Below are 27,370 nucleotides of genomic sequence, written 5' to 3' on the forward strand. Positions count from 1 at the left end.
ATCCTACGGACAGAGGAGCCTGGAGGGCTATAGTCTGTGGGGTCGCAAAGACTTGGATGTGACTGAAAGAGTCAGATGCGAATGAGCAACTGAGCATGCAAACACACACACACACAATTCACCTTAAAACACTGCTTCTTCAGTGCACTTGATTCTAAGAATAAACTGAGGGGTGCATGTGACGTGTACAGAATTCTAATCTTTTAGAACTCAATGAATTTGGCTAGGAGTCTGGAATTGCAGTGTGATGCCTGGGGTTTTCTTTTGTTCAGACAAAGTTGCAAAGCACTGTTGTAGATTTGGGCAGTTGGCCTTGATCTTGGTTGAAAGCAGGATTTCTATAGCACTTAGAGTGCTCTGTCTCTGGTAAAGTGTGGGACCCGGGATCACTTTTATTTTAGAGGCGAGCTCGGTGATTTTTTTTTCCAATATGTCTGAGCCAGGTCTTAGTTAAGGCACGTGGAATATTTTAGTTGTGGCACTCGGCATCTAGTGCCCTGCTTGGAAATTGAACCCTGACTCGTTGCACTGGGAGTGTAGTGTCTTAGCCACTGGATCCCCAGGGAAGTCACTGCCCAGGTTATTTTAATGTGCAGCCAGTTTGAGAACTGTTGACAAGCTTGATGTCAACAACAGGCAAAAACTCTATCAAAGATGCTTGCTAGTTAACCTGATGGGGATGGGGACTGGAATGTTGTAGCAAATACATACTTTCCTACATGACTGACTTCCTCAAAACAAGACCCATCCCTCCTTTTTCAAGTCCATCTTGTTAAAGCGACTCCTTTGGCAGGTAAAACATAATTGCACAATGTTTGCTCGCAAGATTTTGAGTATCCAAGTGAAAAAAAACTGAAGCTGTCAATACAGAAAGTGGAATAATTTTTCTTATAGTGTCTAGATTCTTCTAGAAACTTGAAGGGGATATGTGAAGAATACATATCCAGAGTTGGCCACATAATTTGTAGTGTGTGTGTGTGTGTGCTCAGTTGTATTTGGCTCTTTGCAACCTCTTGGAGTGTAGCCTGGTGGGCCACACTCCAAGGGGTTGCACAGACAAGGATACTAGAGTGGGTTGCCATTCCCTTCTCCAGGGCATCTTCCCGACCCATGGATCGAACCTGGGTCCCCTGCATTGTAGGGAGATTCTTTACTGTCTGAGCCACCAGAGTCTTGCTGTACATCATTTGTGGAACCCTTTTCAAGAAGCAGGGAAAATAATGCTTTTAGAGGCTTGAGATAGAAAGCTTTTTTTTTTGTTCCACAGTCTCTGTCTTTTTGACTTGTCATGGTGTTTTGTATTTGCTATTTAATGTTGCTCTAAGTACAGGAAAATTATTGGCACGAATATTACCATTCATTTTCATGTTGTACAATGCCAGTTTTTAAACGCAAATGTTAATAGCATTTAACTTACATACAGAACTGCTGAAATTGCTCAGTGTATATTTCGTAGCTGGTACATGCATATGTATTTTTTTCTTATCAGAACGGTAGAAACACTGCACGTCCCTACAGCAGCTGTTTTTATTTTGTTTATTTCTTTTTATGTATTTGTTTGGCTGGTGTCAGTTGCGGCACGTGGGATCTCTGTTGTGTTGCGTGGGGTGTTTCATTGTGGAGTGGGGATTCTCGGTCCTGCTGCTCAGGATTAGTAGTTCCAGGCTTAGTTGCTACATGGCATGTGGGATCTTAGTTCCCCAACCCAGGATCAAACCCTCATCCCCTCTATTGCATGGTGGATTCTTAACCCCTGGATCACCAGGGAAGTCCCCGTTTTGCTTCTTTCTTTGTGCACATCCAGCCAACACTCTACCACTATTTCACTGATAAGTAGAAAGGATACAAGACTTCCCTGGTGGCTTAGCAGCAAAGAAGCCGACTGCAATGCAGGAGATCCAGCTTCGATCCCGGGGTCAGGAAATCCCCTGGAGAAGGGAACGGCAACCCACTCCAGTCTTCTCGCCTGGGACATCCCGTGGACAGAGGAGCCTGGTGGGCTATACAGGCCATGGGGTTGTAAAGAGTCAGACACAACTTAGCAACCAAACCACCACGACCATCACCAGTAGGAAGGACACAGAGACAGGAATTCTGGGCCGGCCTCTCTGTATCTTTCCTCCTGGGTCATCGTTTTCAGCCTGAGCGACTGGCCAGTACAAGACAGGATGGCATAGATGGGTTCCTTCGTTGCCTCTTAGAATCTTTTCTTAGAATCTTGTTTCTTAGAATTTCTTAGAACTGTTCCTTAGAATCTCACTGCTTCCTTCGTTATTTGAAGCAAGTTGTAGATGGAAACCACGGCAGGGCTGTTAGTCTCCCCTTACTCTGGAAACCATGGCCTGAAGGGCTGTTAGCCTCCGTCTGCCTCCCCTTACTCAATGGCAAACATCCCCTGCCCACCTTGCCATCACTGCGCTTCTCACCTGTCTCACACGGTCAGTCCGGTGGACATCTCTACTCACCGTGCATCACGTGAGCAAGGCCGTGATGATCACGGACCACACGGTGTGTGTTTCATCTCCTCCCGTCACATTTTGCTTACAAGACCCAAGTGCGCAGATGACAGTAAGAATTTCAGCGTGGGCGGGACAAATCGAGACAAATCGAGTAGCATTGACGTGCACACACGACCGTGTGTAGAAGAGACAGCTAGTGGGAAGCTGCAGGGAAGTCAGCTCAGTGTTCTGTGATGACTTGGGGTAGGGGGGTGAGGTGGGAATCAAGACGGAGGTGATATATGTACACTCATAGCTGATTCCCTGGGTTTCAGTTGGTAAAGAATCGGCCTGCAGTGCAGGAGAGCCCGCTTCAATTCCTGGGTCAGGAAGAGCCGCTGGAGAAGGGATAGGCTACCCACTCTGGTATTCTCAGGCTTCCCTGGTGGCTCAGCTGGTAAAGAATCGGCCTGCAATGTGGAAGACCTGGGCTTGATCCCTGGATTGGGAAGGTCCTCTGGAGAAGGGGAAGGTTGCCCACTCCAGTATTCTGGCCTGGAGAATCCCATGGACTGTACAGTCCATGGGGTCACAAAGAGTCAGACACAACTGAGTACCTTTCACTTTCACTATAGCTGATTTACTTCCCGGTAGAGCAGAAATGGATACAACATCGTAAAGCAATTATACTGCAATTCACGCAGCCAGGGAGTCGGCCCCGAAGCTGATGTCGCTCTCATGAGAACCGGAAAACAAAGAACCGGAGATGGAAGCAAAGATGGATATGGCCATTAACAGGGAAGACTGGCTTCCGGACTTTAAGACTGCAGAGTCGAGGGGATGGTGGCTACACGGGTCCGTCCCTTTGACCCTGCCTGTCAGCAGAGACGTTCGCTGTTACGGTTACGGAGCGCAGGTTGAATCAGTGGATATTTGGGACAAAATGCAAAGCGTTTTGCGTGACAGCAAAGATGGAGACTAAGGGAAAGAAGCCGTGTAAGCACAGCTAGAGAAGGCGGTTAGTTCTGGTTTTCTCTAGGTCTACCCGGAAGGAGGGCAGGTGTCTGGTTCTCCAGCAACAGCTTCGTAATAATACCTGGGAGCTTGACGACTTCTACTGTTGTTCAGTTGCTCAGTCGTGTCCGACTCTTTGCGACCGCATGGACTGCAGCACCAACTCCCAGAGCTTGCTCAAACTCATGTCCGTCGAATTGGTGATGCCATCCAACCGTCCCATCCTGTGTCATCCCCTTCTCCTCCTGCCCTCAACCTTTCACAGCATCAGGGTCTTTTCCAGTGAGTCAGCTCTTTGCATCAGGTGGCCCAAGTATTGGAGCTTCAGCTTCAGTCCTTCCAATCAATATTGACCATGTCTGGCACTGCATAATCAAGCAACCCCCTTCCCTTTCTTTCTAAGCTTCAGAGCCCTGCCAATCCTGAGACTTTTTCTTTTTTTAATGCATCATTGCCCAGAACAGTGTATCCATTTGGGCACCCTACCTGATCTTGGCCCATGCATCCAGCGGAACAGACTGTGGACCTTTTATTGATGCATCTGTGGTCAGCACAGACATGCTTCCCACAGGAGTCTTTGAGCCAAGGATGGTGGGGGACAGCTCACGGTCACCCCAGGCCCCTGATCTATGAAAGCAGCATTCGGAAATACCGCAAAGTGAAGAAGGAATTACCTTAGGATGTGTCTGGTTTACAGGGGCACAAAATAACTCAGGACCCAGCAGAGATGCTCTGACGGCTGGATGCTCAGATGCTGAGGGTGGCCCCTGGGGAGGGGCTGCTCTGTCTGCTGGGACTCTGCACTTTGCCTGCCGCCAAACACACACGAAAAAAGATCCTCACTTTTTGCTCCTTGAAGACTGAAAAGCTTGTTTGGATTTCTTTGGGCTGGCAGAAACAGATACTAGAGTCGGTCTTTTGTAAAAGCAAGGCGGCATGAAGCATCCGTTGGAGGACTCACCTGGTAGTCCCATGGCTAAGACTCTGAGCTTCCCTTGAAGGGGGCCCAGGTTTGATCCTTGGTCAGGGAACGAGGATCCTCCATGCCACATGGCATGGGCAAGAATAAAAATAAAAATTTGATAAAGAAAGAAAGCAAAAATAAAAGAAGAAAGAGTGAACTTTAGAAAAAGCCAGGAAAAGGGGAGATATTGGTGTCTAATTAACTCACATCATTTTGTTCAAATAATGTCAACCATTTATATACTGACCCTAAGCTTTTAAGGGGATGAGATGCTTGGAGGGCATCACCGACTCAATGGATGTGAGTTTGAATAAGCTCTGGGAGTTGGTGATGGACAGGGAGGCCTGGTGTGCTGCAGTCCACGGGGTCGCAAAGAGTCAGACATGACTGAGCCACTGAACTAAACTGAAGCTATTAAGAGCTTTTCCTCTCTCTTGTATCTTGATGCTTATGTAAATTTGGTTAAGAGTAAACTCGCTCTGAGGCTATTATATGAGAGAACATTTGATAATCCTGCAAACTCCCTTCGCACGTCTGACCTTCTTTTATTGCCTGGTCTTTAAAAAACCCAGGTCATTGTATTCCATTAGCGATTGCTTTTGTTATTTTGAACTCCTAGTAATTAGATTTTCTTCATTAACCTGGATGTCTTAGACCATCTGTTTGTTTTTTCCTTCAACTATGAATTCTGCCTTTACTCCTGCCCAGAAAAGAAAATGCAAACTACTCGGAAGCAAGCACCTCGGTTTAATTTTCTTTTCTGATTTCATTTTTGAGGAACAAAAACTTTTCGGCTCCCCTCTGAAATTCGTTGCCTGGAAGTGTGTGAGTTAAACTATCTGAAGAAAGAGGAACAGGACAAAAGATGCACAATTTTTATGCACGTTTGTGTGCATAGAAAAAGTCGTGAAATGAAAAGAAACAGTCAAACTCAGGGGCTTATATACCCTTTTAAAGACGGCTTGGGCTTCAAGGGATGACAAAACATGGAGGCTAGGAATAGGTCAAGCTGTGGTGTTGGAGAAGACTCTTGAGAGTCCCTTGGACTGCAAGGAGATCCAACCAGTCCATCCTAAAGGAGATCAGTCCTGGGTGTTCATTGGAAGGACTGATGCTGAAGCTGAAGCTCCAATCCTTTGACCACCTCATGCGAAGAGCTGACTCACTGGAAAAGACCCTGATGCTGGGAAAGATTGAGGGCAGGAGGAGAAGGGGGTGACAGAGGATGAAATGGTTGGATGGCATCATCAACTCAATGGACATGAGTTTGAGCAAACTCCAGGAGATAGGGTAGGACAGGGAGGCCTGGCGTGCTGCAGCTCATGGGGTCTCAAAGAGTCAGACACAGCTTAGCAATTAAACAGCAAAGGATATAGGTGGGGAAAGAATGCAAGATACAGGCTGTTTTAGGAAGGTCTGCTGAGACAGACTCATCATGTGGTCCACTTTCCTCTTGGGTGAGACGAGTTGGCCCTCTCTTTGTGGGGGGAAGGGGTGATGAATTTTCTAAAAAGAAGATGTATGCCCACTCCTCTGAAGATAAGGAGGGGGAAGATAAATGTTTCTGTATCTTTATGAGCCAACATGAAAAAGTGTCAGCTCCCAGTTGCTTTAGCTCAAAGTGATCCTTAGGCTATATCTGGGTGCTGCCATATTCTGAATCCCTTAACTTAAAAAAAACAACAAAGACCAACTATTCATTATTTATTTATTTGGCTGTGCCAGATCTTAGTTGCAGCATGATTGATCTCTTAGTTGTGACCTGTGGGATCTAGCTCCTCAACCAGGGATGGAACTCGTGCCCCCCTCTCTGGGAGCACAGAGTCTTAACCAACTGGACCACCAGGGAAGCCCCCACATTATTGCTAATGTATTGTAAAAATTCACCAGCATCATTCTCTGTGGACAAAGGTATCCTTATAGCCCACTGACTCAGTGCCCCAGTGATGTGCTATACTTGGTCACTCAGTCATGTCCAACTCTTTTGACCCCATGGACTGCAGCCCTCCAGGTTCCTCTGTCCTTGGGGATTCTCCAGGCCAGAATCCTGGAGTGGGTAGCCTTTCCCTTCTCCAGGGGATCTTCCCAACCCAGGGATCAAACCGAGGTCTCCCGCACTGCAGGCGGATTCTTTACTTCCTGGGGAAGCCTGTGTCCCAGAGATAGTGTTGATTAATCTGGAACCTCAGAATATTAGCTCTTCAGTGAGTAACAACATCACTGTTATAAATCGTATTTTCATATTTGTATCTCCCATTCACTAACTCTTCAAATACTTCTGGCTTACAATATGTGCTTTCCCTGTGAGTGTTTTGGCTTCTCTGTTAAATGTTTGCCACGGTTTATAAACCTGCTGGCTCAGACGGTAATGAATGCAATGCAGGAGACCCGTGTTCTATTCCTGGGTTGGGCAGATCCCCTGGAGGAGGGCATGGCAACCCACTCCAGTGTGCTCACCTGGAGGATCCCATGGACAAAGGAGCCTGACAAGCTACCATCCATGGGGTCTCAAAGAGTCAGACGTGATTAGTAATCAACACTTCAATGGTTTATAAAACTTGAAAAATGATAGAGGGGTTGGTTTTGCCTGTGATGGCGTCATTGGCAATGTGGGCATACAAGCCTTCATGGTATTCTCCTTTCCACGCTTTCTCCCTTCCTTCCTTCTTTCTCCTTCCTCCTCCCTCCATCTCTGTCTTCCTTCTATGATCACAGCATGAGGCCCATAAACTGGATATCTCTATGTTCATTGTGGTTTGGGTACCATATTGAGAAGCCTAAGGTCCCCCAGCCAGGGCATTCTGCTCTCTTCCATGGTTAAAGCTTCCATCTAAATCTTCCATCTAAATAAAGAAGGCTGAATGCCAAAGAATTGATGCTTTTGAATTGTGGTGCTGGAGAAGACTCTTGAGAGTCCCTTGGACTGCAAGGAGATCCAGCCAGTCCATCCTAAAGGAGATCAATCCTGAATATTCATTGGAAGGACTGATGCTGAAGCTGAAGCTTCAAAACTTTGGCCACCTGATGCAAACGGATTCATTGGAAAAGACCTTGATGCTGGGAAAGATTAAAGGCAGGAGGAGAAGGGGATGACAGAGGATGAGATGGTTGCATGGCATCACCGACTCGATGGACTTGAATTTGAACAAACTCCCAAGAGCTGGTGATGGACAGGGAGGCATGGCGTGCTGCAGTCCATGGGGTCGCAAAGAGTCAGACACGACCGAGCAACTGAACTGAACTGAAATCTTGGTGAACTACCAAGCTCTCTGCTTCACGAGTGTCAACTTCTTTTGCTGTCTGAGTACACAGTGGGTGCAAATACGTCTTTCGTATGTCCTATGCCAGTCTGACTTACGTACGCCATGACTAAGAATGAAGGAATGCACACTTTCTGCAATTGTGTGCATAGCACATAGTAGGTACTGAAATGTTTCTGTACTGGATATGTGTGGTATTGAATGGCTCAGGATTTTGGGTCTTCACATAAATAGTGCATTTCTTCCTAATTGCAGAAGGGAGGGGACACTGCTCCATACCCAGTGCCTTCTTCGCTGGTGGGTGTACCACCTCCTATTTCTCTTGCCTCCCACTTACTGCCTGCCTCCCTCCCTCTTCCCTGAGAAGCAGACTGACTTGTCTGAGTCTTTAGGAACATGCTTGAACCAGCTTCCATCTTTACCGCTTTGTCGTGGGAGTCAGCAGCCAAGAGGAAGGAGACATTCTTCTCTGTTTTGATGTGTTGTGTGTCTCATGGGGATAGTCACAGAGGGAAGCCTAGTTCAGACCAGTGTTGGCTGGAACCCAGTGGCTGAGTGTATACTAAGGGCTCAGTACTTAATTGTCACCAGACAAAAGCAGTCCATCCGAAAGGAAATCAACCCTGAAACGACTCCTGCTGAAGCTGAAACTCCAGTCCTTTGGCCACCTGATGCAAAGAGCCGACTCCTTGGAAAAGACCCTGATGCTGGGAAAGATTGAAGGCAGGAGGAGAAGGGGACGACCGAGGAGGAGATGCTTGGATGGTATCACCGACTCTACGGACGTGAGTCTGAGTAAACTCCAGGAGACAGTGGAGGACGGGGAAGCCTGACATGTTGTAGTTCACGGGGTCGCAAACAGTCGGACATGACTGAGCGAGTAAACCAGAAAACCCCCGTGATCTACCATAGCAGTGATAATAAAGGTAACATTTTGGTTTCAGTTGCCTCATTTTTTTTTGTCTGGTATGGCTGTGTCAGGTCCTTACCTGCAGTAGCACTCGGGAGCTGTCTTGCGTCATGCAGCATCGTTCAGATTCTCTGGCTGTGGCCCTCCGGCTCAGTAGCAGTCTGCGGGGTTAGTTGCTCTGAAGCATGTGAGATCTTAGTTCCCAGACCAGGGATTGAACCCTGGACCACCAGGCAAGTCTACTTTTTTTTTTTTTTTTAATGACTTCAAAACTTGGATGGGGAAGTATGTGTGCTGTTCACTGCTGCCGTTCGACACTCATTTCATTTTCCTAAAGAATCTAGTAGGTACCCTGTAGGCATAGCAAAGCATACTTTTCATCCACAGAACGATACATGTGTATGTAACGACACAGAGTTACATGTTTGTGTGTTGGTACCCACAAGGAGGCCTGGGAAACCGTGTATTTCGTTCCTAATAGTCTAATGCTCGTATTAGAAAGCTTATCCAGTGGAACAATTATCCACACCAGGGCCGGACGTGAAACTCACTTGTGTCTTACTTAGAATGGAAGTTCTCGGTTTCATTTTTCTTCCATTCTGAGAGAGTCAAGCAAACTGCAACCTGACCGTAGCTTTCTTTTCTTTTCACCTTGCTACATTTATTATGCATGCGTCATGTCCTGAAGATTCAGTAAGCCTCAGACTTAAGAGTAAATTATATAAACCTTCATGAGTGACAGAAAGCTTTGTGTGCATAGGTCAAAACGTCAGGTATCTAAATAAAACATGACACTCAAATTGCGTTTACATCGAGGGCCATAGGCCAGTTGCTCGGGATGCAAACATGATTTGCTTAATAGAATCAGCTGTGATGATGAATACGCTTTATAATCTGCAGCTCCTTGCTGTTTTGTGAGGAGCAACTTTTGGAAAATGTTTAAGATTAGGCAAGTATGGGTTCGAAGAATCGATGCTTTTGAACTGTGGTGTTGGAGGAGACTCTTGAGAGTCCCTTGGACTGCAAGGAGATACAATCAGTCCATCCTAAAGGAAATCAGTCCTGAATACTCATTGGAAGGACTGATGCTGAAGCTGAAACTCCAACTGTGGCCACCTGATGTGAAGAACTGACTCCTTGAAAAAGACCCTGATGCTGGGAAAGGTTGAGGGCAGGAGGAGAAGGGGACAACAGAGGATGAGATGGTTGGATGGCATCACTGACTCGATGGACATGAGTTTGAGCAAACTCTGGGAGTTGGTGATGGACAGGCAGGCCTGGTGTGCTGCAGTCCATGGGGTCGCAGAGTCGGACACGACTGAGCAGCTGAACTGAACTGATGGGTTTGAAAATTTCCAAATGTTGCAACTCTGGAGGATTTACTACCAGGTTAATAATTCTGAGTGTTGATGAGATTATAGAGGTTGAGGATTATAGGATTTGATTTCTCTTAATACCGAGAGGTGATTGGCCTTCTTATTAAGATTCTGGAAAATAATTTGCAAATACGATCTTACAGGGCAGAAAGTTAATTGCTTCCTCTCTTTTAAAGAATCTCTCTTGTACACACATTTCTTTGTACAAATATACTTCAGGTTTGTATTTCTTTTAATAGAGACACTGTAGAGACTTACCTGGTGGTCAGGTAGTTAAGACTCCATGCTTCTGATGGGGCAGGGGGCCATGGGTTCAGCCCCTAGTCAGGTGAGTAATATCTCACATGCTGAGCAGTGCAGTCAAAGACAAAAAAAAGGGAGACACTATAGGACTTTAATTGTTGGAAATGGTCTTGTAAAGCAAAGGAGAAAACAAAATACGGGCGTAGCTTGCACTGGCGAACTACATACCCCAAACCAAATGTATGAAAATAAATTCCCAAAGCTGAATTCTAAGTAAATCAGCTCTCTCTGATCTTTGCTAACAGAGATTAAATGCTAAGGAGGAGTGAGAAGAAAATGGTGGCCGAAGTTTCACAGGAGTTTTATTTTTAATTTTGGTATTAAAATCAAGTTTCCAGGGCTTTCTTTCCCAGTGCTCCAGTAGTTGAGACTGTGCACTTCCGATGTAGGGATCAAGCGTTTGATTCCTGGTTAGGGAACTGAGATTCCACATGCCACGAGGTACGGGTCAAAAAATAAAAATAGCAGTAAGAATGATAGTAATTAAAAAAAAAAAAAGATCTTAAAATATATTTTTAAAAAACTCAAGTTCCCAGTTATTCTCATCCTAAAGTAACATAAAATTTGTTTCTATTTTTTTCCCACCAAGAACACATTTAATTGGGCAGAAGTGGATAAAATTGTCAGAGGCTGGTGTGCGGTTTATTGGCACTCACACAGGGCCGAGGTTGGTCTTCCATACCTTCAGAAAATGAAGTGGCTTGATCATTTTCACTAAACAAGTATTATCCGGCCGATAGTTTACACATAGTGACTTTCTGACAAATAATGACTAGCCGTTCTCAGAGAATTATAAGTAAACCAATGTCAATTATTTACCTATCAACCTATCTATTCATCATCCATCCATCCATCCATATATCGAATGAGTATCTAGCGTCTGAAATAATGGAAACTTACAGACATGGTTGCCGTGTTCTTTATTATTTCCCCATTCATTTCCATCCTGCCTCTACCTGCCCCCCCAACAAAATCTGGATCCTCAATTTGGTATTTATGTTTTGTCTATTTGTCTTTAAAGTGATGCTGTGAATTAGGTATCCAGAAACAACACATAGACTCCTTTTGCATGATTTACAATTTGACATAAACGCTATTATCTTGCGCGTATCCTTCTGGTTTTTACCATCCCCTGCTATTTTTGTTAAGAGACTGTTGTCTGTTCATCTGTCTGTGGTTGGCTCATCTGATCTCCTACACAAGTCTTTCATTGCATGAATATCTGACCTATGATTTTGTTTTTATGCCCTGAATGGAAAACTGACTTGCGTCCACTCTTCTCCTGTGACTGGAAATGCCATAAGGAAGCTTCCTGAACATGTCATTTTTAAGACAGATATGAGTGTTTCTTTAACTTGCATAATTAGGAATGAATTTTTTAGCTCAGAGGGCAGGTATGTACCTAGAATGGTCTCCACTGTCGAGTTTGCACAAACTCCTGGCATTTGAGATCGGCACACTTTTTAATACTTGACAATCTTATGGTTATAGAATGGGTTTCCCTGGGGGCTCAGTGGTAATGAATCCGCCTGCCACGAAGCAGCTGCCGGAGACTTGGGTTCGATCCCTGAATGGGGAAGCTCCCCTGGAGGAGAGCGTGGCACCCCACTCCAGTATTCTTGCCTGGAGAATCCCATGGACAGAGGAGCCTGGTGGGCTATGGTCCACAGGGTGGCAAAGTGTCAGACATGACTGAGTGACTTAGCATGTGCAAGCACATGGTTATGAAATAATACTTTATTGTTTTAATTTTCATTTCTCTGACTACCGGTGCAGTTGAATACCTTTTCTTTTGTTTTTAACCATTTATCTATCCTTTTCTAAGAATTTACTGTTCCTATTCTTTGCTCATCTCTCTTCTTTGGTTTTTGTTTTTATCAAAATTTGCACACACATGGACAAAGATATATATATATATATATATAGTTGATACAAAATATTTTATGTAACATTATTTTACAGTGTGTCCCCATAATATAGATTTGTATGTTTCCTGATTACATATTACTGCTACAAAACAGTCATCGGTTTTGTTCACAAAAGTCCAGTCAGTGGTTTATATTTGTGTGTTTTGATTAGTATTGGTTGTCCAGTTATGACAGGTATTTCCCCAGTGGCTCAGTGGTAAAGAATCCACCTGCCAATGCAGGAGATACAGTAGATTTGGGTTCAGTCTCTGGATGGGGACGATCCCTGGAGGAGGAAATGGCAACTCACTCCAGTAGTCTTGCCTGGAGTATCCCCTGGACAGAGGAGCCTGGTGGGCTACAGTCCGTGGGGTTGCAAAGAGTCTGGCATGACTGAACGACTGAACAACAAAGCTGTTGCTAAAGAATTTTGTTGTGGTTTTGACGTTATCAACGTGTTAATCCTTTTCTTCTTGATTTGCATCCTTTCTCCAGGTGATGAAAACTCTTGCTATTCGAAGTCATAACATTTTAATATACGTACTTCTAGAAGTTTTCAAGTGTTGCTTTTCACATTGGGGTACAATGGATTGCATTTTCTTTCAGAGTAACACTCCTTCAAAACTGTCCAGCTTCTGAAGTCTTTAATAATCCTACACTCAGATAGTTAAGATGCCAGAAACATTGGAGGAGCTGAGGAATGGAAAATCAAATGGACTTAGCATACTCAGGCTTCATCACTGACCCACATAAAGATCATCACTGTGACTCTGAATTATCACCGGCAGCCTGAATAGGAGCAGATGTACACGTGAGGCAGAGTTGACCACAAGGAGAGCATTTTGACATCAGCAGCCTGCCATTTTGCCAGCAATTAGCACTCCACAGGGCTTCCCAGGTGACTCTAGTGGTAAAGAACTCACCAGCCAATGCAGTAGATCCAGATTTGGTCCCCGGGTCGGGAAGATCCCCTGGAGGAGGAAATGGCAACCCACTCCAGTATTAGTTAGTTCAGGCCCTCAGTCGTGTCCAACTCTTTGTGACCCCATGGACCGCAGCACACCAGGCCTCCCTTTTCATCACCAACTCCTGGAGTCCACCCAAACCCATGTCCATTGTGTCGGTGATGCCATCCAGCCATCTCATCCTCTGTCGTCCCCTTCTCCTCCTGCCCTCAATCTTTCCCAGCATCAGGGTCTTTTCAAATGAGTCAGCTCTCTGCATCAGGTGGCCAAAGGATTGGAGTTTCAGCTTCAATATCAGTCTCTCCAGTGAACACCCAGGACTGGTCTCCTTTACGATGGACTGGTTGGATCTCCTTGCAGTCTAAGGGACTCTCAAGAGTCTTCTCCAACACCACAGTTCAAAAGCATCAATTCTTCAGCGCTTAGCTTTCTTTATAGTCCAACTCTCACATTCATACATGACCATTGGAAAAACCATATCCTTGACTAGATGGACCTTTGTTGGCAAAGTAATGTCTCTGCTTTTTAATATGCTGTCTAGCTTGATCATAACCTTCCTTCCAAGGAGCAAGCATCTTTTAATTATATTTCCAGCCTTTTCCACATGCGTATCCCTCCTGTTTAAGGGTCTAGGATGTTTATGCTTCAGCCTCCCTGGGATCTTTCTTAAGTCACTTTCCTCTCATTCCAGCAGGAGATACCATCACATATGATATCTCACTCCCCAAGCTCATCAGCTCCTGCAGAGCTGGGCTGCGCTGAGCACAGGCCCCCGTGACTAAGCTCGGTTTCTTTCTCTTGGCTATTCTGCACACTGACATTTTTGTTTCATAAATTATTCCGTATCATCATTCTGAATCAATTTAGTAGGGCCTGATCAATGCTGCCTAAATAGATAAAAATTGTATTTTTCAGCCAGTTCAGACAGTATTGATCCGAGAGCAGAGGTGATCATATTAATCAATGGAGGCGCTACACTTTCCCCCCATCTCAGTCGCTGGTCAGAACCAGATGGCAGTATCTTGTGATTCAGAATGATCGTTGCAGATAATTCTTACAATGACTCGTAAGAAACCCAGGTCACCTTACCCATGAGATGGCTGGAAGGCAGTCTGGAAGGTCAGAGCAAGTGCAAACGATTGCAGTTATCATTGTTCCAGACCTAGCCTTGGTTCTGTTTTGCAGTTTTGGGGTGCATTAGCTGGATGTGTTTGTTTAAGGTTACAATGGTGGGGGGTGTCCAAATATGCCAGTGTAGGTTCCTGGTATATGGAGGTGCAAGCAAGCTCCTGAGAACTAGCACAGTGCTGTCAGCTTTAAAAAAAACAACAAAGGACAATGTGAGTTATGAGTCAGGTTTTATTTGGGGGCAAAATGAGGACTATAGCCCTGGATAGAGCACCCTAGATAGCTCTGAGAGACTGCTCCAAAGGGCAAAGGGGAAGGTCAGTAGATATGTAATTTTAGTGAAGGGATAGTACATGCAATGAAGCACATATTTTCTTTTTTTCCAGAAGGTTTCTGCTAGTCTTGTGAGGGTTCTTGCTCGTCCTGCGGAGCAGACATCACCATGAAGGATTTTAGTGCATTTCTAGATAGGAGGAGATGCAAGAATTGCATGCATAAAATCAGCTTCTGAAAGTGTCTAACTCTCTAAAGACCTGTCTTGCTACTTTTTCCCAGAACACAGGTGCCTCCTGTCGGCTCTCCGCCCGGAGCTCCTTGCAGGGGGTGTTGAAAAGTCAGCGGCTGCAGCACCTGATGCAATCCTTGTAGAGGCAGATGGCAGGGGCCTTGTTGTTCAGTTGCTCCCTTGTGTCCGACTCTTTGCGACCCCGTGGACTGCAGCACACCAGGCCTCCCTGTCCATCGCCAACTCCCGGAGCTTGCTCAAACTCATGCCCATAGAGTCGGTGATGCCATCCAACCACCTCATCCTCAGTCGTCCCCTTCTCCTCCCGCCTTCAATCTTTCCCAGCATCAGGGTCTTTTCCAATGAGTTGGTTCTCCGCATCAGGTGGCCAAAGGTATTTGTGATTGACAGAGCCTACTACAGCACAGAGACTTAGGTCAGGTTCCCCACAGGCTGACCCGGGATGAGGAATCTCAGGATCCCAAGGAAGGGAAGCCAGCCACAGGAGGAGAAGGCAGGGCAGGAAGGAGGTGAGACAAAAGCGGGTGATTTCTGCCAAGTCCCAGCTTCAACCTGATCTCTGTAGCATGCTTGGATGTAAACAGCATCTTAGGGGATTTTTTTTGTATGTGTTTGCCTAAAGGCCAGGGAGCTGGGCATGTGGATTTACCCCTCTTCAGTCATCGCCTACATAGTTTGGGGCTTGAGGATATATTGGGGGTGGAGGCACCACGTGGGAAGGGCATTTGGACCACTAACACATCTGCCCAAAGACAGGAGACCTCCTGATGGAGACACTCCAGGAAAAGAGCCAAGAGGTGCGAGGTGTTCACAGAGAGGTGGCATGAAGGATCTGCTGGGAACAGGGCAGAGCATTAATCACATTGGCTAGAATGGTCACTCAGGGATTGTCCAGCTGAAAATGCAATAACCTACAGCCTCTGCGCTGATGCGGTTCATGGCAAATCAAAGCCTTCAAACAGAAAGGGAGAACGGGATGGAGGGAAGGCGGAATTAGAGAGAAAGAGGAAGACAGAAAAAAAGAAAAAGAGAAGAAAGGGACAGAGGGAGGGAAAGAGGATTGAGGGGAAAAATCAAAAAGAAAGCAGCAAAGAAAAAGACCAGAAATCCATCTTCATTTCAAATCTGCGTCGCAAGGAAAATAATATTATTATTGTTGATGGTTTTCTCGGCAATCATCCTTGAAGGAAATTGCCTAGTCAAAGAAAGTCCTTTTAAAAACAGATTCTAGCAGACATGCATGACTGATGATGTCTGGAATTTGAAGGAGGAAAGTGAGTTGATTAGAAAAGACAGATGGGACTTAATTTCGGGGGGAATTATTGCAGAGATTTATGTCGTGGATGAAATGGTTGTAACTTGGAAGGGCTAGTCTCTCAGTTGGGTCCAACTCTTTGTGACCTTAGGCTTCCCTTGTGGCTAAGCTGGTAAAGAATCCGCCTGCAATGTGAGAGACCTGGGTTCGATCTCTGGATTGGGAAGATCCACTGGAGAAGGGAAAGGCTACCCACTCCAGTATTCTGACCTGTACAGTCCATGGGATCACAAAGAGTTGGACACGACTGAGTGACTTTCACTTTCACCTTGTAACACTATGCAGTGTAACCCGTCAGGCTCCTCTGACCATGGGGTTCTCCAGGTGAGAATACTTGAGTGGGTCACCATTTCCTCTTCCAGGGGATTCTCCCGACCCAGGGATCGAACCCAGGTCTACTGTATTGCCAGAAAAATGCTGAATAAGAACATTGTGCTGATTATAATGTAATCAATATTCCACCAGACAGGTTGACCCAGAAGATAATAATATTCTGTGAAACGAGCTCCAAAAGCAATGATAATGTTTCACTTTGAAAAGAATTCAGAAGCCCGGTATTTTCCCCGATAAAACTTTTAACAGTTGATTATTCAGTCATTTCCCCAGATGGATTTTTACCTTGGTGCTCTTTTATAATCAATTATTAGTATTATTGCAAAACTGAAACGGGTCTAGCAATTAGATACAAGTTCTATTGCATTTCTGCAGATTTATTACCTATTCATTCATTTCTTATCAGCATTTGGCACTGCAGGGCAGTAAAAGTGGAAAATAACAACTCAGGGACTGAATCCTGTCCACCGCGGGCTTTTGTAAATAAAATTTTATTGGCATACTCTTTCTTTGATGTATCATCTCTGCTCACTTTTGTACACCACATCAGAGATATGTAGTCGTAACAAAGACCTTATGATCCACTAAGACTAAATTATTGCCATCTCCCCCTTTATAGGTAAAGTTTGCTGACCCCTGCATGAGGTCACGGGCAAGTTTCAGGACCTTCAGCAGCTCCTTCCTTCCTCAACTGCTTTTTTCAATATCCTGGGAAAGTATAAAAGGTCAGAATTGATTTTGAGAAAGACAGCATGTTTTATTGCCTAGTCTCTTCTTTGCATGCGTGTGTCAGTTCAGTCATGTCTGACTCTTTGCGAACCTATGGACTGGCAGCCACTGGGCTCCTCTGACCTTGGGATTCTCCAGGCAAGAATACTGGAGTGGGTTGCCATTTCCTTCTTCAGGGGATCGTCCCGACCCAGGAATCGAACCCAGGTCTCCTGCATTGCAGGCAGATTCTTTACCGACTGAGCTACAAGGGAAGCCCCAAAACTTGCAAGAATACCTTTTCTAATAAAAATCTGTGTTTTTATTTTAATATTTTTTTCTTAGCGTATAGTTGCTTTAGGATGTTGTATGAGTTCCTACTGTACAGCAAAGGGAATCAGCCCCATGTATACAAATATCCACTGTTTTTTAGATTTCCTTCCCATTTAGGCCATCACAGACTGTTGAGTAGAGGGCATGTATGCACGCTAAGTTGCTTCAGTCGTGTCTGACTCTTTACACTCCCATGAACTGTAGCCCACCAGGCTCCTCTGTCCATGGAATCCTCCAAGCAAGAATACTGGAGCGGGTTGCCATGCTCTCCTCCAGCGGATCTTCACAACCCAGGGAGGAACCTGTGTCTCTTCCATCTCCTGCATTGGCAGGCAGGTTCTCTGCCACGAGGGCCATCTGGAGGCCCCCTGGAAGGAGTAGAGACCCTGGTGCTATGCAGTAGGCTCTCATTAGTTATCTGATTTACACACAGCCGTGTATATATGTCAATCCCAATCTCCCGATTCATCTCATGCCCCCCAACCCCCCAAAAGTGTCTGCTTTTAAAATCGACAAACTTGTAAAAAAAAAAAAAAAAAAAAGATCTCAGGATAGAATTCACTCTCCCCAGTCAGCAGGTGGTCAGATTGAGTCTTGAACAGAAATCAACACTTATTGACCATCTTCATGGTGAAAGAGAAATTTACATATCACCCCAGAAGCAGGTTTTAATATTGGGATTTATAAAATGATATATATGCCTGGTCTTTGGCTGTCGATTCCTGCCACAGAGCTCCTAAGACCCTTGGAATTTCCTAACTGAGGAGAGCCCTCCAGGTGTTTTCATGTTAATGGGGGTAACTTTTGCAATGCACCTGGGGCTGGGGGCTGGTTGCCATGGGAACCGACCCAGATGAGCCAAGGGTCTGAACTTTCAGTCCCATCCCCCTCCTGACCTCCGAGGAGGGGCGAGGGGGCGGGAGGTTGACTTAATCCCCAGTGGTCAATGGTCTTGTCAATCATGCCTACATAATGAAGCCTCCAGGAAAGAAAAAAAAGAAAAGAAAAAAATCAGGGGATGGGTGCATTTCCGGGTAGGTGACCATGTGGACAATTAGGGACAGTGGCAGCCTGCAAAGAGTCCTCTCCTCTCAGACGCTGCCCTGTGTACCTCTCCCAGCTGGCTGTTCCGGAGTTGTATCTTTCGTAATGCGCCAGTGATCTAGTAAGTAAAAGTTTTCTCTTGAATTCTTTGAGCCGCTCCAGGAAATTAATCACACCTGGGGTGGGGTTTGTGGGAAATTCTGATACGGAGAATATTGGTCAGAATCACCGGTGAAACTCTGGACTTACAATTGGCTTCTAAAGTTTACGGAGCTTGGGGCAGTCTTGTAGATGTGTGTGTGTGTCTGTGTGTGTGTGTGTGTCTGTGTGTGTTAAATTGCTTCAGTCTTGTAGGACTGAGCCTTTAACCTGTGAATCTGACTGTATCTCCAGGTAGTGTCAGAATTGAGTTGAGTTGTAGGACATCCAGCCTGTGTCCGAGAATTACTTGATAACTGTGGGAACACCCCACACACATTGGAATTGGTGTCCATAATTGCACAAAAATTCTTTCCAACCCAGGGATCGAACCCAGGTCTCCAGCATTGCAGGTGGATTCTTTACCAGCTGAGCCACAAGGGGAAGCCCCACAACAATTCTCTGCGTTATTAAATCGTAACATTGTTATTTCAAAAGGCTTACATAATTTTTCTAACACAGCTGTGTTTATGAGGGATGTTTTATGCGTTGGATACAAAGCTAGCTTTAAAGCTCATGCTCTTTTCAATATTTCACCTATAAAAATTATCAAGTAGTAACCCTGATGCTGGGAAAGACTGAAGTCAAGAGGAGAAGGGGACGACAGAGGATGAGATGGTTGGATGGCATCACGGACTCGATGGACATGACTTTGAGACTCCGGGAGTTGGTGATGGACAGGGAAGCCGTGTGTGCTGCCGTCCATGGGGTTGCAAAGAGTCAGACGAGACTGAACTGAACTGAAATGAATTTGGTAAATAACTGAACAAATAGTACATCACCGACACACAGGAGCTCCATTTGGAACACTGTATATTACCAGAACATTTTATTTCCAGACAAATATACCGGCAAATAATAAGTCCTAGGTTAATTGAAGTAATTTTAGAGTGCCAATCTCCATTACACCTGTGTCTATTAGGTGGCCATTCATATTCATAAGCAAATAATTGAAGGGTTTTAAATAGACATTTGATTATGGGATATATTTTCACAAGTGCCTCAATTAGGTCAGGTGCTTGCCTCATGTCCTTAAAGTAGGGTTAATAAGAAGATTTCATAGAACAGTGGCTCTCTAATGTTCTTCTTTTCAAGGTTAGCTTTGTGAGGTTTGTTGTTTTTCAGTTGATAAGTCGTGTCCCACTCTTTGCAACCCCATGGACTGCAGCACGCCAGGCTCTTCTATCCTCCACTGTCTCCTGGAGTTTGCTCTAATTCATGTCCATTGAGTCAGTGGTGCTGTCTAACCATCTCATCCTCTGCCGCTCTCGTCTCCTTTTGCCTTCAGTCTTTCCCAGCATCAGGGTCTTTTCCAACGAGTCAGGTCTTCACATCGGGTGGCCAAGGTAGTGGAGCTTGAGCTTCAGCTTCAGCATCAGTCCTTCCAATGAATAGTCAGAGTTGATTTCGTTTAGGTTGGATTTCCTTGCAGTCCGAGGGACTCTCAAGAGTCTTCTCCAGCAGCACAGTTTGTGAGATAGGCAGACGTCTAAATCCACAGGAGAATACAGTTGATCTGACTTCTTTCTTTGTCATAGGATTTTTCAGAGCCTTTGCCAACTTATTGTTGTCTGTGAATGTTCAGAAGACGTGAAGCGCACAGGTCTTCTAGGGCTGCTCTTTGGCAAGGTCTGAAGACGTGTTTGGTTGTGACAGTTGGAGAGAGGTGGTGGTATGGTCATCCAGTGGGTAGAGGTCAGGGGTGTTGCTAAATACCCTGCAGTGCCCACGACCAGACCCCATGTCAAAGAATTGTCCAGCCCCAGATATCAAGGGGTTGGAAAGCGCAACGGTTGGGAAATCCTGGATTGGACTGTTTTTAATTTATTTGGCTGCACCGAGTCTGGCTGCAGTATGTGGGGTCTTTTATTTGTGGCATGCAAACTCTTAGCTGCAGAAGGTTGTCTCTAGTTCCCGGACTAGGGATCGAACCCTGGCCCCCTGTATTGGGAGCACAGAGTCCTAGCTACTGGACCACCAGGGAAGGTCCCAGGATTGGGATTTGAAGAAGCTATAGTTTTGGTTCTTCCCTGGTGGCGCAGTGGTAGAGAATCTGCCTGCAAGACAGGAGACGTGGGTTCGATCCCTGGGTTGGGAAGATCCCCTGGAGAAGGAAATGGCAACCCACTCCAGTATTCTTGCTTGAGAAATCCCTTGTAAAAAGAAGCCTGGCGGGCTACAGTCCATGCGGTTGCAAAGAGTCAAGGTCGTCTTAGCAACTAAAAAACAAGTAGCTCTGTCTTACCCTCCTAGTTTATGACGTTGACCTCGAGGCATTTTGCTGAACTCTGGGGCTGTAAAAAGTGCTGCCTGAAGGCTTAAATCAATGGGGTGGGACTGTGAGCTTGGAGTTTGAGGAATATCTCGGTGATCAATCTGTAATTTGATGAAGCAAAGATGCATGGGAGTTGACGATTCCTCTATGAAATAACATACAATCACTGCCTGCTAGGAGGCATTATTTCCAGGGACATCTGGTCAACCAGAGTAGATTGGATCCAACAGTAATCTGTTGGGTTGGTACGAGTATTCTATTCAGAGAGAATAGAGAATGCCAATCGCAGAGTTATAACGGTCGGATGCATATTTCAGTTGGGGCTTCCCTGGTGGCTCAGACAGTAAAGAATCTACCTGCAATGCAGGAGACCAGGGTTCGATCCCTGGGTCAGGAAGATCCCCCGGAGAAGGAAATGGCTACCCACTCCAGTATTCTTGCCTGGAGAATCCCATGGACAGAAGAGCCTGGACGGTAATATTTTAGTTACCTGTCTGTTTACTGGCCAGAGTGGTTTAGCAGGAGTAGCAGAGGGAAGTGGTAGGTGGGGCTCAAAGTGGAAGAAGGAGATGTTTTTATGCACTGATTTATTTTTGATTGCACTGGGTCTTGCTGCTTGAGAGCTTTTGCTGGTTGTGGTTAATGGGGGCCGCTGTTTGTTGCAGTTCCTGGGCTCGAGAGCACACAGGCTTCAGTAGTTGTGGTACATGGGCTCAGTTGCTCCGCGGCATGTGAAATCTTCCTGAACCAGGACCAAGGATCAGACTCGTGTCCTCTGCATTGGCAGATGGATTCTTAACTGCTGAGCCACCAGGGAAGTCCACAGATGGGGCCATTTTATCAAAGATCCCCAAAGCCATGCGTGGGAGCGTGCATATGTTCGAGAAACACAACCGACACTTTGTCTTTTAAATCATCTTTTAAACTCGTTTTGTGAAAGTCGCTCAGTCGTGCCTGACTCTTTGGCCGTAACACTGGAGTGGGTAGCCATTCCCTTCTCTGGGGCCTCTTCCCATCCCAGGGACTGAACCCAGGTCTGCCACATTGCAGGCGGATTCTTTACCAGCTGAGCCAGCAGGGAAGCCGTAAACCATTTTGATTAACATAAAAGACATTTTTATAAATATATTTACAAATTATTTCTCAAAATACATAAAAAATATTATTTATGGTCAACATAGATTATTTTTGTTTAAATGCTTCCCAGGTGGCACTAGTGGTAAAGAATCTGCCTGCCAAGGCAGGAGACACAGGAGATGCAAGTTCAGTCTCTGGGTCAGGAAGATCCCCTGGAGGAGAAAATGGCAACCCACTCCAGTAGTCTTGCCTGGAGAATCCCATGGACGGAGGAGCCTGGTGGGCTACAGTCCGTGGGGTCACAAAGAGTTGGACACGACTAAGTGACTGAGTACCCACACACATGAAATATTTAAAAACAAACAAACAAACAAAAAATATATATATATAATTTAGTTTTCGATTCAGGTGAAAAAAACATTTCTTCTTTCCTTGCCAATTTCTTCTTTGTGTGCATGCTCAGTCGTGTCTGACTCTTTGCGAATCCATGGACTGTAGCCCTCCAGGCTCCTGTGTCCATGGGATTCTCCAGGCGAGAATCCTGGAGTGGGTTGCCATGCCCTCCTCCAGGGGATCTTCCTGACCCCGGGATCAATCCCGTGTCTCCTGCGTCTCCCACATTGGCAGGTGCACACGTTCCTGTTAACGAACAGATAAGCCCATTGCCCGGCAAGATAAAACTGCACACACAAACAGCTGAAACCCCATTGTCTGTGTTGTAATTTGCTCTGGGGAACAATGGAATCTTAGGAGCAAGGCTGCTGGTAGCAGCGGTAACCTTGGGTCCTCTAATCAGAGAGCAAACGCACTTTCCACAAGGATCCCACAAAGGTGGTAAGTTTCCTGACCCCTTGACAGTCACAGAACACAGAGATACATTGCTTCGGTCAGTTATTTCCGCTTCTAAGTGGGGAGTGCTTTCCTATTCATCACCCCCACCCCAGCAAAGAGGGAGAAATAGACAAGCTGAAATGGCTTTTCCAAATCAAGCAGTGCGTGCCATCTACAGGTAAAGAGCTTAACTGAATCTTAAGATTCCAGGCTTCTGTCTGGAGTTACTGAGGTGGATTATTTTGCCCCACTCCACACAGCTTTGTATGTAGCCAACTTATTGGTCTCATGCTAAATAGAAAAAAAGAGAAGCTGTATTTAATACAAACATGATAATTTTAGAAACTCCTAAATCTGTTGTGTTGCACTGATAGGAAAGTGATTGAATTTGTCTATCCGGTGTGCTAGGGGGAATGGAATTTATTGATGGGTCTAAGGTTCGGTTAGGGGGCTTCCCAGGGACTCAGTGGTAAATATTCACCTGCAGTGGCTTCAATTCCTGGTTTGGGACAATGCCCTGGAACACGAAATGGCAACCCACCCCAGTATTCTTGCCTGGGAAATCCCATGGACAGAGGGGACAGGCAGGTTCTGACAAAGAGTTGGACAGGACTGAGTATTAAACAACAACAAAGGTTACATCCGTGTGGACAAGGGTGAAAACGAATGAGTTTTCTGTCCCTCTTCAGTTCAGTTCAGCTTAGTCGCTCAGTTGTGTCTGACTCTGCGACCCCATGGACTGCAGCACGCCAGGCCTCCCTGTCCATCACCAACTCTTGGAGTTTACTCAAACTCCTGTCCATTGAGTCAGTGAAGCAATCCAACCGTCTCATCCTCTGTCGTCCCCTTCTCTGGCCTTCACTTTTCCACCCCCTCAAGATAATAGACCACGGACATACCAGGAATATTTTTCTGGGTAGATCGAGGAGAGTAATCCATTCTGGAGTGGTGCCTGTAGTCTGGCAAAGAGAGCTTGTGTTCGTTGAATTAATCCATTGAATAGTTTGAACTGCAGCAGCATCAGATTGACTCAGAAATAATATGGCAATGACACTTCTCAATGTATTCATCAATACTTTCAAGTTTAAGGGGGCATACAGCCTGATTGAAATACTACTCTTTCTTTTTTTTGGCTGCACCATGCAACATGGAGGATCTGACTTTACCAACCTGGTATCAAACCCGTGCCCCCTACATAGGAAGTGGGGAGTCTTTATTTAGGGTGAGCTGGGTCTTGGTTACTGTGTGTGGGTTTTCTCCACTTGTGGTTGAAGGGCTTCTCATTGCGGTGTCTTCCTCCAGATGACCTAGATCCAGTGCTTTGCAACCACAGCTGCTGCTGCTGCTAAGTCATGGACACGACTGAAGCGACTTAGCAGCAGCAGCAGCAGCTGCTGTTCCAAAGCACTGGCTCTAGGTCATCTGGGCGCAGACGTTGTGGCTTAGTGGCCCCAAGACATGTGGAATCTCCCCGGAGCAGGGATCAAACTCGTGTTCCTGCTTTGGCAGGTGCATTCTTAACCACTGGACCACCGGGGCAGACCGGCAGTGAGGAGTCTTAACCATTAGCTCACCAGGGAAGTCTCTGACTATTTCTTGAGACATCTGATATCTAGTATATTGATTTTTCATGCAAGAATGCAAATTCTTTGACTTAGAGGAAAAAAAATGTGAAATGTTATTTGGCGGGGGGAAGTTGTTTAAAACTTCTTGGTTCATAGCTAAACACTTCACTTTCTTCCAAAATTTGATGGCATTTATAGTTCATTACAAATACTCTGATTTATTTAATAGGGTTTTTTTAAAAAGTTGAAGTATAGTTGATTTACAATATTGTGTTTGTTTCAGGTATTACAGCAAAGTGATTCAGTCATGCATATATATCTATTCTTTTTCAGGTTCTTTTCATTTGTACATTATTCTAGAATACTGGATATAGCCCCCTGTGCTATATAGCAGTTCCATGTCGGTTCCCTATTTTATATATAGTATCTGTTAACCCCAGCCTCAGGAGAAGGCAGTGGCACCCCGCTCCAGTACTCTTGCCTGGAAAATCCCATGGACGGAGGAGCCTGGTGGGCTGCAGTCCGTGGGGTTGCGAAGAGTCGGACACGACTGAGCGACTTCGCTTTCCCTTTTCACTTTCATGCATTGGAGAAGGAAATGGCAACCCAGTGCAGTGTTCTTGCCTGGAGAATCCCAAGGACGGGGGAGCCTGGTGGGCTGCCGTCTATGGGGTCGCACAGAGTCGGACACGACTGAAGCGACTTAGCAGCAGTAGCAGCAGCAACCCCAGCCTCCTCGTTTCTCTCTCCCTGTCTCTTCTCTGGTAACCATGCATCTGTCCTCTATGTCTGTGAGTCTCTTTCAGTTTCCTAGATAGGTTCTGTTGTGCCATATTTTAGATTCCACGTGAAAGTGGTGTCATATGGAATTTTCTCTCTCTGACTTTCTCTCTCTGACTGATTAGTATGATAATCTCCAGGCGTATCCATGTGGCTATCTCAATAGTGTTTCCTACCGTACCTGATACACTCAGGGTTCAGCCACTGAGTAGCGTGTAGAAATGTGACCGTCTGCCCATCCCCATTGCGTGTTGCCCAGTCTTTCAGTCGTGTCTGACGCTCTGTGACCCCGTGGACTGTAGCCCACCAGGCTCCTCTGTCCCTGGCATCCTCCAGGCACGAATACTGGAGTGGATTGCCATTTGCCTTCTCCAGGGGACCTTCCCGACTCAGAGATTGAACTCGCGTCTCCTGTGTCTCCTACACTGCAAGCGAACTGAGCCATTGGGGAAGCCCTGTCTCCATTGAGGAACAGACATTTCGGTGTCCCCCTTCCACACCGCATTCCCCTGCACCTGCCTTATTTCCTAACACTTCCCATGGGGGAGCTGCCTGCTTCTGGGGCAGGATCAGTGTGTTCGAGTTTGGGAACCTGCACCACCATATTCACACCCTCTCTTTGTGGGGCGCACACAGGCTGCATATTCTTTGTACTTTAGGTTTGGTGGGAGGACACAGCCATCTGAAACTCAATCGGGGATTGGTAGGACACCCACTGGTCTTTAATCTGACCTTTACTAGAAAGGTACCCCAGTTTGATTCCTGGGTCAGGAAGATCCGCTGGAGAAGGGATAGGCTACCCACTCCAGTATTCTTGGGCTTCCCTTGTGGCTCAGCTGGGAAAGAATCCACTTGCAGTGTGGGACACCTGGGTTGGGAAGATCCCCTGGAGAAGGGAATGGCTACCCACTCCAGGATTCTGGCTTGGAGAATTCCATGGACTGTACAGTCCATGGGGTCGCAAAGAGTCAGACAAGACTGAGCAACTTTCACTTTCACTTTTACTAGAAATCTGGGATTTTTGTTATAGTTAATGGACCAGCAGGAGTGTGTAAACAAAGTCAAAGTAGTTCTTACCACATTTTCTGAAGGGTTCTCATGCATTCGCTCATTTCTTATTTAAAGAGATCAAGACTTATAATCATTCAGTTAATCAATAGTCGGTTAAAATGGGGAATCGTATAACAAATGTGTGCATACTTCAAACAGTATATTTAACTTTATAGAGATACATAATATATTGATTTCATGCTAAAAAGGAAAAGAAGTTTAATATAAACACATTTCCAGGAAATCCGTAATTTGTCATGTTGCCTCTATAGGGAAGTGATCCAGTTTCTCTTTCCAGTGTGCTAAGGGCAATGGGATTGATCACTAGGTGTAAGACTAGGTTAGTGTGGACAAGGGGGGTGGGAAATGAGTTTCCACCACTCTTCTGTACCAATAGGGAGTGCACTAGGCCATGGAGGATAGGAATATTGCTCTGGAGAGATTGCTGGGAATAATCCTGGAATGGTATCTAGAATCTGAAAAAGGAAGCTTGGGTTCATCAAACTTATATATATATATATAATTATTTATAAACTGTTTATGTATTTATATAGAACATGTAAGAGAAGGGAATGGCAACCCACTCCAGTATTCTTGCCTGGAGAATCCTATGGACAGAGGAGCCTGGTGGGCTAAAGTCCATGGGGTCACAAAGAGTTGGACACGACTAAGCGACTAATACCACACACTATATAACATGTAAAGCGACGTGTGTGTGTGTGTGTCTGTGTGCTCAGACACTCAGTCACGTCCGACTCTTTGCAAACCCAAGAACTGTAGCTCGTCAGGCTCCTCTGTCCATGGAATTTCCCAGACAACTAGAATGGGTTGCCATTTCCTTCTCTAGGGCATCTTCCCCACCCAGGGATCAATCCTCCGTCTTTTATGTCTCCTACACTGGCCTGTTGGCTTCTTGACCACTAGGGCCACCTGGGAAGCCCATAAAACAATATATAAGTGTAAAAGTGAATAAATAAATCACAAATATGTGTATATGTCTGTGTGTTTATATTCAAATACATATTTATATATTTACATAGCCCAGAGTCTAGGCTGTTTGCTACCATAAG

This window comes from Bos mutus, chromosome X, assembly GCF_027580195.1.
Source record: "Bos mutus isolate GX-2022 chromosome X, NWIPB_WYAK_1.1, whole genome shotgun sequence".
NCBI lineage: Eukaryota > Metazoa > Chordata > Mammalia > Artiodactyla > Bovidae > Bos > Bos mutus.